Source organism: Stomoxys calcitrans, chromosome 2 (genome assembly GCF_963082655.1).
Source record: "Stomoxys calcitrans chromosome 2, idStoCalc2.1, whole genome shotgun sequence".
In the NCBI taxonomy this organism is placed as follows: domain Eukaryota; kingdom Metazoa; phylum Arthropoda; class Insecta; order Diptera; family Muscidae; genus Stomoxys; species Stomoxys calcitrans.
The window spans coordinates 93,443,470-93,456,879 of NC_081553.1; positions in this window are offsets into that span (position 1 = coordinate 93,443,470).

Sequence of the window (13,410 nt, forward strand, 5' to 3'; positions counted from 1 at the left end):
GCGTTTGACTTGCCATCAACGCTACCATAAAGGGCTAGACATGGTCAACACCTAAACAATGTACATCCTTTTATGACCAAGTAATGAGAAAACAAGTAAGAGCGTGCTAAGTTCGGCCGGGCCGAATCTTATATACCCTCCACCATGGATTGCATTTGTCGAGTTCGATGCGCGATATCTCTTTTTAGGCAAACAAAGAATATTGAATAAGAACTGTTATGCTATTGGAGCTATATCAAGTTTTAGTCCGATTGAGACCATAAATTTATGCTGAACGTTGTAGAAGTCATTGTGTAATATTTCAGTTCATTCGGATAAGAATTGCACCTTGTAGGGGCTCAAGAAGCAAAATCGGGAGATAGGTAGGTATATGGGAGCTGTATCAAGCTATTGATCGACTCAGACCATATTAGTCACGTATGTTGAAGGCCATGAGAGAAGCCATTGTACAAAATTTCTGCCAAATCGGATGAGAAATGCGCCCTCTAGAGGCGGAAGTTTGGAGTTTTCTAATATTCTTATCTACTTAATCTTCTGTAGGCTTTTGCCAAGTGTTGATGTTCTTTATTTCCTATTACTGTCCTTACACCTGAGCACCTTAACATTCATACATTGAAGTGACAACCAAATATAGTTCCTTTCTATATTCCAAATAAGTGTAGACCATATTCCCCATTGACAGATTCCCTTATAGGCGCCGCATATAAAATCCAAGAAATATCATTCAAGTTGTTTCAAACATTATAACTATTTTACTACAGCCTATCATCCCATAGCGTTGGATATCAAATTCCAACACATCCTTTGTTATTCTATCTCCTGTTGGTTGTCCTCTTCACTCTTTCTCTGTGTTTGTTTTGTGATTTTGTAAAAATATCTGGGGGGCATAGAAAAACCAAAAAATTACACAGCTATTTGGACAAGTGATTTAACAAATCAATACATTGTTGTTTGTTATTCAAAGGTCAATTTACTACGTAAGCCTGAGGTTACACTTTTGATTTGATTTCTGCATTTCGATATATTCGCACATATACACTTGGGAGGGAATAATTGTGCAGACAGTGATACACACTCACACTCTTCACACACACACACACATTTTTACACATCATCCACTTATGACCGGAAAACAAACAACAGCTTTTTTCGTTATTATCCTTTTTTCTTTGTTTTTCTGGCTTTATTGTGTTTATGTTCAATTTCTTTCTATTTTGTGGTATGGTATTTCCTTTGAGAAATGGACAAAAAGATAAAAGACATACAAGTTGAACAACATTTTACTTTGAGAAAGCTTGTGAAATTTGAGAAACCTTCGAATAGAAATTTAAATTCTTTTGGTGTTATGTTTTCCAAATCGAATGAAATAAGTGGATCTAATCCCTAATCGTTTTTTTCTAATAATTTAATCTCATGTAAGCCTCTTACCTATTTCAGAAAGTAGAATCTAGTTAATATTTAAATTGTGATTTAGTATCCCAAGATTATTTTCTACATGGTTTGGTGAAAAATCTAAACCGAATCCAGATACACTGGCAAACTTCTCACATAGCAATGAGTGCAGTCCGATTCAAGTTTAAGCCCAATGATAAGGGGCCTCCTTTTTATAGTCAAGTCCGAACGGCGTGCCGCAGTGCGACACCTCTTTGGAGAGAAGTTTTACATGGCATAGTACCTCACTAATGTTGCCAGCAATGTCTGATGGTCTCCCCAGGATTCAAACCCAGGTGTTCAGCGTCATAGGCGGACATGCTAACCTCTGAGCTAAGATGGCCTCCTCAAATTTGTATGTAAATAAATTCGTCAATACATACCATTTTGATGTTGATAATGAATTTGGATTGAAGCTACGAGCTGACAGCCTTGTTATTTTTTAAAACCACTTCAAAATGGCTTTCAGACCGAAAAATACCCAGCAACGTAAAACCGTGTGTAGGAAACCTATGCAACGACTGGAACAATTGTGTTAAGCCGAAAGGAGGACACAGCTATATAGACCTAAAGCAAATGCAAACCGGGAGGAGGTTGAAATTGCCACACACACAAAAAAGGGAGTTTTTCTGCTTGCGGGCCATGTCCGTCCGTCTGTCGAAATCACGATAGCGGTTGAACGCGTAGAGCTAGCCGCTTGAAATTTTGCACAGATACTTTATACTAATGTAGGTCGTTGAGGATTGTAAATGGACTATATCGGTTCAGATTTGGATATAGCTCCCGTAAAAACCGATCTTCCGATTTGACTTCTTGAGCCCATGGAAGTAAAAATTTTGGTCCGATTTGTCTGAAATTATGCATATAGTGTTCTGTTATGACTCCCAACAATTGTGGCAAGTAAGGTCCAAATCGGTCTATAACCTGATATAGCTCCCATATAAACCGATCTTCCGATTTGACTTATTAAGCCCATGGATGCCAAAATTTATGTCCAATTAAGCTGAAATTTTGCACAAAGTATTCTGTTTTAACTCCCAACAACGGAGCCAAGTACGGTCCAAATCGGTCTATAACCTGATATAGCTCCCATATAAACCAATCTCCCGATTTGACTTCCTGAGCCCATGGAAGCCGCACATTGTTTTCTATTGACTCTATTCTATTCTATTGACTTCCAACTAATTTTCCAAGTACGGTCTAAATCGGTCAAGAACCTGATATAGCTCCCATATAAACCGATCTCCAGATTAGAATTCTTGAACCAACGGAAGCTGCAATTTTTGTTCGACTTCCAACAACTGATATAGCCCACATATAAACCGATCTCCCGATTTGACTTCCTGAGCCCATGGAAGCCACAATTTTTGTCCGATTTGGCTGAAATTTCCAATATGATTTCCAACAACTGTGCTTAGTACGGTCCAAATCGATCAAGAACCTGATATAGCTCCCATATAAACGGATCACCCGATTTGACTTCTAGAGCCCCCGGATGCCTCAATTTCATCCGATTTGGCTGACATTTTGCACAAAGTATTCTGTTATGTCTCCCAACAACGAAGCCAAGTACGGTCCAAATCGCTCTATAAGCTGATATAGTTCCCATATAAACCGATCTCCCGATTTGACTTCCTGAGCCCATGGAGGCCACAATTTTTGTCCGATTTGGCTGAAATTTTGCATATAGTTTTCTATTTTGACCAACAACTGTGCACAAGTAGGGTTTAAATCTGCGTATAACCTGATATAGATCCCATATAAACCGATCTCCCGATTTGAACTCTTGAGGACTTGAAAGCCACCATTTTTTCTCAATTTGGCTGAAATTTGCACAAAGTGTTCTGTTAGGAATACAACAAGATTATTAGAGCGGCAAATCGTGCCTCATGGAAGCTGTTCTGCGAACAGGTCGATAGCGCTAATGACGCCTCCAAGATAAAGATCAGTCATCAGGCCATGTCCAAACTGAAACTTTTGTAGACGATATAGGAGTGATAGAAGAGACAACGGAGAAAATGAAATGTAAACCTATTCTCCTCAGGATACGGGTGGTCTCACGGAGAAACCGGAATTTTGGAATAATGAGATTGATCAAGGCCTTATTATTACAGAATTTATGGTAAAGAGAGTCTTGAATAGCTTCAACCATTCATGTTACCCGGAATTGATGAAATATTTCCGGCGTCTGACATAAATTTTCAAAGCGTGCTCAGGACTTTTATATACTCAGAAAGCGTTGCAGGAGAAAAGGGTGGTATTTATACTCAAACCCCGTAAAGCAAGTTATGCGGTACCTAAGACCTACAGACGTATAAGCTGTACGCCCTTTCTACACAAACCATGGAACGTATTGTGGACACCATGATAAAGAGTAGGACATCCAGCGAACTGCTCAAATACAAACAGCGTGCCTACGTCAAGAAAAAGTAGTGGAGACTGCCCTGCATAAAATAGAAGAATCCTTCGATGCCAAAACGTACACCCTGGAGGTATGCATTAACATCGACGGGGCTTTTAACAATGTGTGGACCGACATACTGATCTAACACTTAGACTAGTACCGGGTGGACCCGGTCCTTAGAGACTGGATAAACCTTATGCTAAGTAACATTTGGATAAATTGCGGGTCGCATGAGGCAAATTTAAGGGAGAAAGTGGCACAGGGCAGGCCACAGGGGGCATTTTATCGCCCTTCCTATATGTGACCACCACAAATAACCTATTATGGATGCTGACTGCAGTTTAGAAACAAGGCCACCTCTCGACAGACGAAGATTACAATATACAAGACACAAATACTACCAGTGCTGATATATGGTTCTGAAGCATGGGTAATTGTGAAAGCAGATGAGGCAGTGCTTGGAGTATGTGAGAGAAAGATTCTTCGTAAAATATATGGACCAGTTTGCGTTAACGGAGAGTGTAGGCGACGTATGAACCACGAGCTGTATGAGCTGTATGACGACGATAGCATAGTTACACGCATCAAAATACAACGGCTGCGTTGCCTAGGTCATGTTGTCAGAATGGATGAAGAAGCTCCAGCAAAGAAGACTTTTGAAGGCAAACACGGTGGTACACGCAAACACGTTGTGGGAGACACCTCGAAACTTGGTGTCAAAGGTTTTAGAATGAGCGCAGAAGATCAAGGCGCTTGGAACTTATTCTACGTTCGGCTAGTGGAACAAATTATCTTTCGTAGCCAATTTGTGTAAAAGTAAGTAAGTAAGTAAGGATGCTGACTGATGATTTGAACTATTCTACTACGCCAAGATGTCATAGTACTTCTAAGGGGTAAGGATCCGAACAAGCTATGCAGTAGAGCCGAAAGGGTTTTGGAGATGGCATACGACTGGGTCTGAATGTTAACCCATGAGATACTGAAATCTGACAAGGTCAAATACTTAGAAGTGATCTTGGACACGAAACTGAATTGGATGTTTCATTTTTGGGAACGTAACGAGTAGGCTCACATTGGACCTGAATCCGAGAATAGTCCACAGGGCCAACAGAAGCGTGATTACACCAATACTTATTACGCATCAGTAGTTTGGTGGGCTGCAATGGGAACAATACAACAGGTTCAGAGAACATGTTGTCAATCTCTTAAGAGACTTCAGTATAGAGGATGAGAGACTAATAGAACGAAAATCGTTCGCCTTCGTCTGGTAAGGTTTTCCTGCTTTCGGAATGAAAATGACCTTTGTGGCCCTTCATCCCACAGGTATTTATATATGACATGCAGAGTAAATCTCCCTAAGTCAGGGAACCAGTCTATCAGACACAGCTTGTAATTCAACCGATGATACATAATCAGGGCCCGTTGACTTAAAGGAGTCGAAACTTTTTATCGCCCAAAGGATTATCGGCACAGAAACTTCCCCAATAACCTCCGACGAATGCATACTAGTGGCAACCTCTTTTGGCACCACGTTGTCCGTTGAGAATTCCCAGGGAAGTGTGTATCAATGAGTAGTTGTAGTGTTTCCTCACTAGACATTGTCCATACATTCTCGAGAATAGGATCAGAAGTACCCTCAGGCCTTAGATATATCCTCCACGGAGCTACAGAATTCTACCCAGGATTTGTTCTGAGCCTTTCTCAGCTCGCCCTAATATTATCTTAGCTTAGCCTTATAGATGTCCCAATCGTGTGGTCCTTCGTGATCCGCTTGACCACTTTGTCTATATCCTTCACAGTTTCCTCTTCCTTTTCTGGACTAGAAGAGATAGTGGTGCAGAATTTGTGCCGATATGTATCCCAATTTGCCTTTCTTCTGTTTAGCCGAGGGACCACTTCTGCAGTATTTTCTCCAAGGCTGAAACTAATATAAAGATGATCCGAAAAGCTGTGGTCATCCAACATTTCCCAGTCGCATATTCTTGCGCCTATATCCTACGATACCAAGGTAATATCTAGTACCTCCTACCTTTTCCTGGCAATAAACGTCGGTTTATCCCCTTAATTAAAAATTTTCAGATTACAACATATAATATATTTGATAAGCAGCTCACCCCTTTCGTGGACATTCGAACTTCCCCATATCTGGTGATGTGCATTAGCATCATTTCCTACAATGAGTCGTTTTTGGCCTGCATCAGCGGCTTCAACCAGCAACTTAAGGCTTGAGAGCAGCATCTCTCAATCTTGTGCCATATATAGGGAAGCCAGCCAGTAATTAGACTTATTTATTTCAATATGACCAGTTCTAGACTGAATCCTCATTGGCTACAGACTGAATCCTCATTGCTTAGCGACGGAAGAAAAAAAAAACATTTAGACTACTCTTTACAAGAATACAGGCCCTGTGTCTCTCATTTCCCGTACCCCTGAGTAGGTTAAATCCCGGAATTCTTAGTCCACGAACCATTTCACCACACATCCATGGTTCTTGGATAAGAACCATGTCAAACCCCCGCCATCAGCAGGACATTTAGTGCCGCCGAAGCGGTTTTATAATTATGGAGATTTATCTGCAGAAACCGGACCATAGTCAGGATTCAGAACTTCCAGCACTGTTGTGTTAGCTTAGTCTTTTGTTTACGCCAGGAGTTCATCCTTACAAGATTCGTTTGACTTTGTCATGATGAGCTTCCGTACGCATCCCGTGGCAGGTGAGAAAGCAGTGGAACCACTCTTCCTCAGGACATTGGACACTTGCGGTGTGGACCATTCCTCCTTAGATGATTCACTAGCTGTTGTTGTCGAAATACTTTTTGAGTTACGTCCTTCCTAGCTGACTTCCATTTGGTTGAAAAACGTATTAAAAACTAAAATAAGGCGCAGGGGAGCGTGTAAGGGTTAGGGTTCCGCTATGGTTTCATCAAAATTGATTTGCAAACTATATTTCTTTCTGTGAAATGTTTATTTTCATACCCTCCACCATAGGATGGGGGTATGCTAATTTCATCATTCTGTTTGTAACACCTCGAAATATGCGTATGAGACCCCATATGGTATATATGGGTTGCCCAAAAAGTAATTGCGGATTTTTTAAAAGAAAGTAAATGCATTTTTAATAAAACTTAGAATGAACTTTAATTAAATATACTTTTTTACACTTTTTTTCTAAAGCAAGCTAAAAGTTACAGCTGATAACTGACAGAAAAAAGAATGCAATTACAGAGTCACAAGCTGTGAAAAAATTTGTCAACGCCGACTATATGAAAAATCCGCAATTACTTTTTGGGCAACCCAATATATTCTTGATCGTCATGACATTTTAAGTCGATCTAGCCATGTCCGTCTGTCTGTCGAAAGCACGCTAACTTTCAAAGGACAAAGATAGCCGCTTGAAATTTTGCACAAATACCTTTTATTAGTGTAGGGATTGTAAGTCAACCAAATCGGTCCATGTTTTGATATAGCTGTCATATAAACCGATCTTGGGACTTGACTTCTTGAGCCTCTAGGGGGCGCAAATCTCGTCCTATTTGACTGAAATTTTGCACGTGGTGTTTTAGTATCACTTCCAACAACTGTGCTAAGTATGGTTGAAATCGGTCCATGTTTTGATATAGCTGCCAAATAAATCGATCTTCGGTATTGACTTCTTGAGCCTATAGAGGGCGCAATTCTCATCCGATTTGACTGAACTTTTCCACGTATTGTTTTGGCCAATACAGCGCGCAATTCTCATTCGATTTGGCTGAAATTTTGCACGAAATGTTTTGTTATGACTTCCAATTCCAAACTGTGCTAAGTATGGCGCAGATCGGTACATAATCTGACATAGCTGTCATATAAACCGATCTGGGATCTTGACTTCTTGAGCCTCTAGAGGGCGCAATTGTCATCCGATTTGGGAGAAATTTTGTACAACGGCTTCTCCCATGACCTTAAACATACGTGTCTATTATGGTCTGGATCGATCAATAGGTTGATACAGCTTTTATATAAACCTATCTCCCGATTTTGCTTCTTGAGCCCCTACAAGGCGCAATTCTTATCCGAATGAACTAAAATAACACACAACGACTTCTACAAAGTTCAGCATTCATTTATGGTCCGAATCGGACTATTACTTGATATAGCTTCAATAGCATAACAGTTCTTATTCAATATTCTTTGTTTGCCTAAAAAGAGATACCGTGCATAGAACTCTACAAATGCGTTCCATGGTGGAGGGCATATAAGATTCGGCTTGGCCCAACTTAGCATGCTCTTACTTGTTTACGATATTTTTGAAAGATTTTTTTTCAAAGCTTGTTTTCATTGTAGTCAATAATATGGTCTTATTGTTTAATTTTAGTTTTGGAATAATGTAGTCTTAGGGAAGATTCGATTATTGTTCCGGGAAATACTCATATTAAATTCCTTCCACAGCATATTATTCTTTTATTTATTCTAGGATAATAATAAATAAAAATTCATCCTTTTGAGTGTTTCAAGCACAAATGTCTGGTTAAACTCTAAGGAAGCCTACAAAGAGTATGTTACTATTTCTGTTCAATTAGCATTCATGTGGAAATAATTGTCACCAGACCAGAAACCGCCTTCTAAGTAATTTTATGCCTGGCTTAAGTTGTTGTAACTGCAGCACAATAACCCAGCATAAAATATTTAATTTCATTAAAAAAAATCCATTAACAATAAACTCTAGCCAGGTTTCCGCATTCAAGAGGGAGTCAGTGAGAACGAGATAGAAGGGGCAACAACTGCTGCTATCGTATTTGCAGCTGCTATTGTTGTTAATGAACAACACAAAGATACTTCATCTGAACAGTCCACACTATTCCAGGACAAAATCTAAGCAAAACTAAAACCAGCAATGCTCTCCATCACCCCATGGCAATGGAATTAAGAAATTCGTTTGGAGAATGACATTGTAACCAAAAACCAAAAGGGGATTTTCTTGTACCTTGTTGATACAGAAAATAAATTGAATAAATTGAAAAACACAAAATGAGTTAAGAGAGTCATTAAAAAGTAAAGGATATTGTTAGTTTGGTTGTTGTGATTTCAATTTCCGCCAGGAATTCAATATGAAATGATCAAAAGGTTAAGTGAAATTAACATATTTTTAATTACAAATAGAAGAATCTATTTCTGAAGATTATGACTTATTTAATATTTTGCACAATTTTGATTGTCATTTATAATTTCCCCAATGTGATATTCATAGAAAATTTCTTAATAATTTAATTTGGAATTTCAGTCAGGATATTCGTCCAGCTATAGACCGTTAGGTTAAACGCTTCTATTTAAAGAATAGCTTAGTAAACAACGTTTAAGGAGTTAGGCAAATGTATAATGTTGAATTATTTGACAAGTGACTCGTATCCCGATTTCTGATCTGCCAAGATCTTCATCAACGAGATTTAAATATCCACAACAAGTGCATGCGGTGTAAAGAAAGAATTAAATAAAATTTGTATAAAAAATATTCTTAATTTAAGTTTTAGGGAAAAATTCGTCCATATTCTTTGAAGATTTTATTTTTGCAGAATAATTAATTAATTTTTGTATTTTGGAAAGCACTCTCTTAAAATTTAGTCTCTTTATTGAATTTTGTGAAAATTAAACAATTATTGAATTCTTTAGATTTATTATATTTATTAAGTCAACATGTGTACTCATTGCAAGGGTTTTCTTCTCAATAAAAATGGAACATTTCTGAATTTTACCCAATCTACAAAAGCCAAGCAAGAGGCACGGGTTGTATTTATAAACAAGTCCGACAAGACAAGTAAGGTGATACCAAAGGCCTACAGACCTATAAGCCTGACGTCCTTTCTACACTGCAAAAATGTTGTTCCTGGTGTAAGTCTAGTCTAAAGATTCGCAAACTTAATTTATGGATGAACAATTTCCAACATTTTAAGAAAACATTGCCTTTGGTGCAAAATATTTTCCTTACTATTAAGGCTTTTTATACCCACGACCGAAGGATGGGGGTATATTCATTTGGTCATTTCGTTCGCAACACATCGAAATAACCATTTCCGACACTAAATAGTATATATATTCATGATCAGCGTAAAAATCTAAGACGATCTAGCCATGTCCGTCCGTCTGTCTGTTGAAATCGAGATATTGAGCTGAAACTATGCACAGATTCTTTTTTTTGTCCATAAGTAGGTTAAGTTCGAAGATGTGCTATATCGGACTATATCTTTATATAGCCCCCATATAGACCGATCTGCCGATTTAAGATCTTAGATCCATAAAAGCCACATTTATTATCCGATTTTGCTGAAATTTGGGACAGTGAGTTGTGTTAGACCCTTCGACATCCTTCTTCAATTTGGTCTAAATCGGTCCAGATTTAAATACAGCTGCCATATAGACCGATCTCTCGATTTAAGGTCTTGGGCCCATAAAAGGCGCATTTATTGCCCGAATCAGTTATGATTCGTTTTTAAAACGAATCATAACTGGAGATGAAAAATGGATTGTTTACAACAACGTTAGTCGAAAACGATTATGGTCCAAGCATGGTGAACCAGCTCAAACCACTTCAAAGGCTGATATCCACCAAAAGAAGGTTATGCTGTCTGTTTGGTGGGATTGGAAGGGTGTGGTATATTTTGAGTTGCTTCCAAGGAACCAAACGATTAATTCGGATGTTTACTGTCAACAATTGGACAAATTGAATACAGCCATCAAGGAGAAGCGACAAGAATTGGTCAATCGTAAAGGTGTCATATTCCACCAGGACAACGCTAGACCGCACACATCTTTGGTCACTCGACAAAAACTGAGTGAGCTTGGCTGGGAACTTTTGATGCATCCACCATATAGCCCTGACCTTGCACCATCAGACTACCATTTATTTCGATCTTTGCAGAACTTCTTAAATGGTAAAACTTTCGGCAATGATGAGGCTATAAAATCGCACTTGGTTCAGTTTTTTGCAAATAAAGGCCAGAAGTTCTATGAGCGTGGAATACTAAATTTGCCAGGAAGATGGCAAAAGGTTATCGAACAAAACGGCAATTATATATTTGATTAAAGTTCATTCTAAGTATTATTAAAAATGCATTTACTTTCTTTTAAAAAATCCGCAATTACTTTTTGGGCTACCAATAAAATAGAGAGATCGATTTATATGGGAGCTGTATCGGGCTATAGACCGATTCAGACCATAATAAACACGTATGTTGATGGTCAAGAGAGGATCCGTCGTTCTCAGGCAAATCGGATAATAATTGCGACCTCTAGAGGCTCAAGAAGTCAATATCCCAGATCGGTTTATATGGCAGCTATATCAGGTTATGAACCGATTTGAACCTTATTTGACACAGTTGTTGAAAGAAAAAATAAAAAACGTCATGCAAAATTTCAGCCAAAGCAGATAGGAATTGCGCCCTCTAGAAGCTCAAGAAGTCAAGATCCAAGATCGGTATATATATGGCAGCTATATCAGGTTATGAACCGATTTGAACCATACTTGGCACAGTTGTTGGATATCAAAACACGTCGTGCAAAATTTCATGCCAACCGGATAAGAATTGCGCATTTTAGAGGCTCAAGAACTCAAGACCCAAGATCGGTTTATATGGCAGCTATATCAAAACATGGACCGATATGGCCCATTTACAATACCAACCGACCTACACTATAAGAAGTATTTGTGCAAAATTTCAAGCGGCTAGCTTTACTCCTTCGGAAGTTAGCGTGCTTTCGACTGACGGACGAACGGACAGACGGACGGACATGGCTAGATCGACATAAAACGTCACGACGATCAGGAATATATATATTTAATGGGGTCTCAGACGAATATTTCGAGTAGTTACAAACAGAATGACGAAATTAGTATACCCCCCATCCAATGGTGGAGGGTATAAAAAGTACTACATACAATAGGTGGTGTAGGGTATTATATAGTCGGCACCGCCCGATTTTTGCCTTTCCTTACTGGTTTTTACTAGTTTTTTCCATTTACTCCCGCGATGCGTTGGAGCATTTCCTAGGTCATTGCACGGCTTTCGCCGCTAGCAGACACCGGTACTTAGGTGGGGACACAATACCAAACATTGACCAACTTAGGGAAGTGGTATGGAAAACAAATAGGGAATTTGCGAATAGCACTTAATTCCTGACAATCTACCAAAATGTGTATACATTTTATAAAATTAACAAAACAAAAAACTATTACGGCAACTCTGTTCACATCCCCAAGTAGTATTGCAGTTCAGTACGCTTAGTAGCTTAAATGTTAATATGCCATTATTAACATCTCATTTCCCTCTATGAATAGTTTTAATTTCCTTGTTGAGGAAAAGATGAGACAAGTTTAAATCGCTTTGACAATATTTTATAAATAAAATTGGCATTTACCCTCGAGTCAATTGGAGGCAAATTAACAAAGCCATATATTTTGGAGAATTATCATCACCATCAACATCATCATCCGAAGAAGACAAGACACAGAATAGCATAACATAGCACAGCTTTCACCGACACATATAATAGTAATAGAAAATATTTTATTTCCGCCACAATTGAGAGACAGTGTGTTTACGCCTTATTTCGTTCATTTTGTCATTTGTTCTTATCCAGATTGTGGGCTTGTTGATCCTGGAGGCTTCATATACGAAGCAGCCATAAAACGCAAGGATAGAGATATTTGTGTTTATTTACTCACTTTTCGTCGATGTCGCAACGAGAGACAACCTACTGTGTGAAAGAAGAAACAAGCACATAGAAATACACTGAGAAAAATGCCTTTGCTGTTCTAACTACGATTGCACCTTGAAATGTTGGTTGAACTCGGATGGGGATATGCTAACTTCGTCATTCCGTTTGTCGAAATGTTGGTCTAATTTGGTTATGGGGCCCATAATGTATATATATTCTTGACAGCCATGACATTTTACTTCGATGTAGCAGTGTTCGTTCGCCCGTTTGTCTTTCGAAGACTTACTTTCGGAGGCGTAAAGCTTTGAGATTGAAAACCACAGCGAAAACCACAAGAGCAATACGCGATTGGGACATCTATAAGGCTTAGCTAAGAAGATGAAAGGGTGAGCTGAGAAAGGCTCAGAACAAATCCTGGGTGGATAAGGTTGGGTATATTCAGGAAAACCTTGAAATTGAAGACTTTTTCAATAACGTAAAACTGACGTCAATCATGAAGGAGTTGGAGTTTCTTGGCATCAACTCTACCGTAAGAAAGTTTATTAATAATTTACTTACTAAAGAAAGCATTAAGGCAGACTTGGGATTTGTGGATCTAAAAAGATGGGTCAGCAGAGGAACACCTCAAGGTGGTTTACTATCTCCTCTACTTTGGAATATAGCCATTAATAATATAATATTGTCTCTGGAGGAAAAATTTGTAAAAGTAGCCGCGTATGCTGATGACGTGCCTATTGCGGTTAGGGGAAAGTTTCCGAGCACTCTAAGAGATATACTTGAGGAAACTCTTCGCGCAACAGCGAAGTGGGCTACCAAAAGTGGTCTAGACGAAAATCCGTGCAAGACGGAAGTAGTTCTTTTCAGCTGGAGATGCAAGTTGCCTACAGTGG